Source organism: Solanum dulcamara, chromosome 1, assembly GCF_947179165.1.
Source record: "Solanum dulcamara chromosome 1, daSolDulc1.2, whole genome shotgun sequence".
NCBI lineage: Eukaryota > Viridiplantae > Streptophyta > Magnoliopsida > Solanales > Solanaceae > Solanum > Solanum dulcamara.
Window position 1 is genome coordinate 64,429,293 of NC_077237.1, and position 6,638 is coordinate 64,435,930.

Below are 6,638 nucleotides of genomic sequence, written 5' to 3' on the forward strand. Positions count from 1 at the left end.
AACACCACAACCTGCAGTATCACACCACAAGCACAACACCTTGCTTCGACTACAATTCAACTATAGCGACTCCAATTTAGTTTGTTTTTAACGTCCAGCATTTATATGAAGTTCTTACACTTCCAGAAGAATACAAGATGTATAAAACACCCTATGATAGCAACATAAACTTCAAATTGAAAGGAAAGACCTTACCTTCCCCAAAATTGGCCAAAACTAGCCAAAACCTAGCCTCAAAAGTTCCTTAGAGTGCTGAAAAGTAGTGGACTGTTTGTGTCACGTTTTTGCTGCTCCAAATAGAAATTTTTTTCTATTAAACACCATCATATCACCGTAGGATACCTTAAATAATTAATTTATAGAATGAAATCGGGCCTTACCTCTTTCTTGGCTCAAACCCGTAGCTAGTCTCTCTTTTTCTCTAGCTTTGCCTAGTTTGTTTTTGCTCAGTATAGATGCTGAAATGAACAATTAGTCAGAAATATATACTTATATATACCTCATTAGAAGGTTCTACATTTCATACCCTAAGGGTGACATGTGGAATCCCCCTAGGGTGACATGTGGCAGCCCCCTAGGGTGCCACCTCAATCATGCACCCAATCCAAAACTGCCACATGCGTAGGCCCTACCTTAAGTAGGTGTATCACCTACTTGGTCCAAGTAGGTGCATCACCTGCTTGCTTCCAAGTAGGTGCTATGCCTCCTTCTGCCTCTCCCGTGGGTTCATAATCTCATCTTAGTTTAGGAGCCTATGTAATCCTTGCTACGTAAGCTCAACATGTACTTCAGTAGCTTAGTTATGTAAGTCATCTAAGTTGGTAGCTTATGTAAGTAAGTCAAGTCCTACGACTTGTTATTTTGGCCTCCAACTCATTTCAAATACTTATAGACCTATTTCCAACCTTCACTCTTAAGGGGTGTCACGTCCTCCCTTCCTTAGAGTTATTTAATCATGTTATAGATAATCTGGGTCACGGAACAACTTTCAAGAAGTTTAAGAAGACGTTCCGAAGCATAAAGGTACGGGGTATAACATCATTCAATATCAACTCTCTTATTCCATCAACATTTGGAACACACAACCGACCTTGGTAATGTAGTACCCCATCTTGTCCTAGGGAGAAAACCTCAATGGATTTTTCAGCAACCGACTTCTTCAATTTGACCAAAGTTGGATCATTGTTTTGCTTGGCCTTGACTTCTGCCGCAAGAGACGATTCCTTTTAGCTTTCTCAACATGTGCGACACTACCCATAGACAACCGACTAAGAGCATCGGCTACAATATTTGCCTTACCCGGATGGTAGAATATGCTCATGTCATAGTCTTTTAGGAGTTCAAGCCACCTCCATTGCCTAATGTTTAAGTACTTGACTAAACACATATTGAAAGCTTCTGTGGTTGGTAAACACATCAACATGCATCCTATAAAGATAGTAGCGCCAAATTTTCAATGCAAACACAACCGCCGCAAGTTTAAGATCATGGGTTGGGTAGTTTCTTTCATGTACTTTAAGTTGCCTAGAGGTATAGCTATAACCTTACCATGTTGCATCAAGACACAACCCAAACCAACACATGAAGCATCACAATAAACAACAAACCCATCTAAACCTTTGGGCAATGTTAAGATAGGAGCCGATGTAAGACGATCTTTCAATATTTGGAAGCTTTTCTCACATTTTTCCGACCATTGAAACTTTGCCTTCTTTTGTGTCAACTTAGTTAAAGGCGAACAAATAGATAAGAAACCTTCAACAAACCTTCTGTAGTATCTGGCTAAGCCCAAAAAGCTTCAAATGTCCGAAGGAGATAATGGTCTAGGCCAATTTTTAACCGCCTCTATTTTCTTTGGATCTACTTTAATCCCATCATCGGACACCACATGGCCAAGAAATGCAACCTCTCTTAGCTATACATTAAGGGGGGAAAACTATTCGCTAAGTTATCCAAATATGACACCACTACAAACATATCCAAATATGGCTTGAAAATGTGATTCATCAACTCCATGAATATAGATGGAGAATTCTTCAACCAAACGACATTACTATAAATTCAAAATGACCATACCTCGTCTGAAAAGCCGTGTTGGGAATATCACACTCCTTTACCCTTAATTGATGATAACCGGAACGGAAGTCAATATTAGAAAAATAGCTTTCTCCTTGTAATTGATCAAACAAGTTATCTATCCTTGGTATTGGATATTTGTTCTTTATGGTGACCTTATTCAATTGTCGGTAGTCTATACACGTTCGGAGTGACCCATATTTCTTCCTAACAAATAACACGGGAGCACCCCATGTAGAAATACTTGGTCTTATAAAACCCTTATCCAACAAATCCTTCAATTGTTCTTTCAACTCCTTAAGTTCCGCCGAAGCTATACTATAAGGAGGAATAGAGATAGGTTGGGTATCATGAAGGAGATCTATGCCAAAGTCAATCTCCCTTTCGGGAGGAACACCAGGCAAATCATCGGGAAACACGTCAAAGAACACATTAACTATAGGGATCGACTCAAGAGTAGGAGTTTTGGAGTCAATGTCCCTAACTCGCACAATATGATTAATGCACCCTTTGGAAATCATTCTTTGAGACTTAATACATGAGATGAATAGACCCTTAACCACTGAATCATTACCCTTCCATTCAAGAATAGCCTCATTAGGGAAGTGAAAATTAACCACACGATTTCTACAACATATAGATGCGTAACCGGCATGTAACCAATCCATACCAAGAATGATTTTGAAGTCAATCATATCAAGTTCAACAAGGTCACATGAAAAAACTTTGTAAAAGACCCATACAGGACAATTTCTATAATCTCTCTTGGCTAATACCGAACCACGAACGAGAGTATAAACCGAGAAAGGTTCTACTAACACTCCGGGGTACATATCAAACCTCATAGCAATATAAGAAGTAACAAAATACAAGTTGGCACCTGGATCAAGCAATGCATATATATAAAAGTTAAAGACTCATAACATACACGTGACCACATCGGGAGCCTCATCAACCACTTGCCTAGCATGAAAAGCATAGAATCAGTTGTTGAGTTGGCCACCCTTAGGTTGAGATTGGGCGCCTTGTTGCACTTGGCCTTTTAAAGGACGACCATATCCACCCTTATTGGCTACACGAGGGCACTCAGATTGCTTATGTCCCATCTTGCCACATCCATAACAAGCACCCATTCCGATCAAGCACTTTCCTCCATAATTCCTTCCACACTTTGCATATTTTGGAAGAGAAGGGTTACTAGCATTTGCACCTCCTTTACCTTGATATTTAGGGTATGGCACCCTATCCTTAGCAAACTTATTCCCCGAGCTTTGTCCTTGATGAGAGCATCTACTACTACCAACAGTCCTAGCATTGGAGAACCCACCTTCATACTGGGCTCTCTTAGAATCCCTCACCCTCATTTCTTTGAGTTTTTCCCTTCAATTTGTTCAACAAAAGTCATGAGCCGAGATATTTCCATCTCCTTAACAAACATAGTGGTGCGACATTCCTTAGAAACCAAATTGGACACCCCCGATATGAATTTACTCATTCGAGCACGTGGATCGGCAATTATTGAAGGAGCATACTTAGATATCTTAGTAAACTTGAGGGAATAGTCCCTCATCCCCATGTTGCCTTGTCGAAGATTTATAAACTCCAACACTTTAGCCTCCCTTAACTCAAGAGGGAAAAAGTGATCAAAGAAAGTAAATTTGAAAGCTTCCCATTCGACAGGACATTCATCCACCCTCTCCAACTTCTATTGAGTGTACCATAGTTGAGAAACACCTTTGAGTTGGTAAGATGCCAACTCCACTTTTTCTTCCGAAGTCACCCTCATAATACTCACTATTTGTAGACCTCATCAATGAACTCTTGAGGATCCTCATCGACCCTTGAGCCATAAAATTTTGTAGGATTCATTCGTGAAAAGTCCCTAACTCTTGAAGGTGGAGTAGGAACATTAGGAGGAGCCACGACACCTTGGTTGGTCATTACTCTGGATAGCATAGCCACTCCCAATAGATTTCTTCCCTCTCACGTATGCTCTCAAGATTTTCTTCCAAGTCAAGAATAAGCTCACAAGTTCAAGACTCCTTCTCCAATTTCAAGATAGAATTCTCCAAGGTATGTGGGAATTTCATCCATGGATCTTATTCCCTCCATAGACTCCAAAACTATTTTCAATTTTTCTTTTGAGATTTCTTCCTAAACCCTAGGTTTTGATAATCTTACATTGGGTTCATTCAGTTATGCTTTTTTCAACTTCAATGATCTTATTATGCATGAATGGATCTTAATTATACGGTTTTGATGAGTTTTACATGAACCCATGCATTATGTCTATTTTCATGAATTTGATTTATGCTTAAGATCTATGCATGTATCATGAATTTAGAAGTATGATTTTAAGGATGATTTTATGAAAAGAATCAATTATGATTTCTATGAACAAAAAGGTTACCTAAATATAAAGTATTCTATCATAAATTTTAAGAAACTACGGTTTAGTTCAAAAGGGAAGTTATCTAATCATGAAGGTTTTCCATGATTTTTCTATGAATGAGCTCATCATGATTTTCATTCTTAGATAAATATCTCTTTGAAAATGTTATGGTATCATGATTACTAAAGGAGTTATTCTTATGATTTTCAAGTATGCTATGATAAAACTATTATATGATTATGACTATTCCATTTAGAATATTATTGTCATGCCCTGGGTCTACATCCTAGGCGTGGCCGGCACTCAAAAAATATTGTTGGTTCCCGAGAAAACTTTTTTCCTTAGCTGACTACTAAGTGGAAGACTTAACTTGTTAAATAAGGTTTAAAAGCAGTGAGAATATTTAAATACTTAAATAAAATCTCATAACAAGTCTGAAAATACTCTAAAATGTATATAAAAGAATATTTAAACATAATCTTTGAAAATTGAAATGACTCTACACACAGTCTATGAAGCCTCTAAGTACTAAGATAGGTACCAGAATAGGCCATCGGCTAACTCAAAGGATAAATAAATAAATACTGACTAAACTAAAAAGAGTTAATCCAAAATCAAGGAGGTCTCAGCAAAAGTTGGACGAATGTGATCTTCAATGATGCATCGGTTGAGGATCTCTAACACTTGTATCTGTATCATAAAACAATGCAGCATTGAAACACGCTAGTAGATGAAATATACGGTATGTAAAATGGCTAAAGTAAAACAACTGAACGGAATACTCATGATCAAAGACTGAACTAACTTAACTCAAATAAAGCATGCTAGCATAAACATATGTCAATGCTTTGAAAAATATAAATAGGTAGATACAACTCAATAAAAAGTAATGTTTTCTCTTTTGGGGAGTTTCTCTAACTGACAACCATCACTATGAGCCTCGTGACTATACAACATACTGCACACATTGCTAGATCAATCTATTACCTTTCCAGGATAAGAGATGCAAGCTCAAATCATGGATTTATATAGAAGTTCGTATCAAGGACTGAAGTGAAGAGTCACTCAAACCAATGGCATGATCCTATCCTACACTGGCTACGTAGTTTATGAGGTTTGAGTTATCTAAACTCTTATCCAATTCGATGCTCAATACTACTCCCAAAATATGCAATAATGTTCATATACTCAGGTGAGTGAAACTACTCAAAATCTATCTCATTGAGTCTAGTTAGACTTTACTTTGGTAAGCTCAAACTCTTTCAACTCTTTATGCTTTCTCTTTGAAAATTAATATGCATTTACAAACTACTCACGTCTCATCAAATGCTTTCTCAAAAAATCATTTATGCTAAATACTTTAACTCATTTAGACTTGGTAACATCATGCATAAAATCAGTAATATAAGGTATTACAACTCAAGGGATATAATGTTCTCAAAACCCCTTTTCTAAATTAAGACATGAAAACATATCCTTCTTCAACTCAAAACAATGTATAGCAAAGAAATTGTAAATACTCAACTATGGTTCATGTAAATATAAGTATGAACAACAAATTCAAGAATTTAATTTATCGGAATAATCATAATAGAATAATTATACAAAGAACTCAATGAAAGACATCATAACTCAATCAGAACCTCAATATAATGGTACTAAAACTCAAGCTTGAACTCATATGAACAATGTAGATGTAGAGAGAGAGGACAAACTCATTCCAATACTATGATTAACCTTATATACCTAGAAGAAAGATGTTCCTTGCGAGACATAAAGAACACAATGACTACGCTTGAACCCTAGCTTTTTCTCCTCTCCAATCTTTTTTCTAAATGTTTGAAGTGTTAATGAGGGACCTAAATTAGTCCCAAATTGTTAGGGTTTGGTTTGAAAAAGGCAGAAAAAGACCAAACTATCCTTCATTTAAATTGTCTCTGGCCTTCCATAGTCCATCCTATGGATCGTTGAACCTTTTATGGGCTATTAAATACCCTTCATAGAAATGGGTACCCAAACATAGGCTCATTGGAACTAGTAGGGATTGGGTCTACAGATCTTAGACCCTTTTATGGTTTGTGGGCCATTCCAATAGAACAACACTAGGGGTTCTTGGAAACTTGGGTCTATGGACCCTTCTATGGGTCATAGACCTTTAGACGGGTCATAG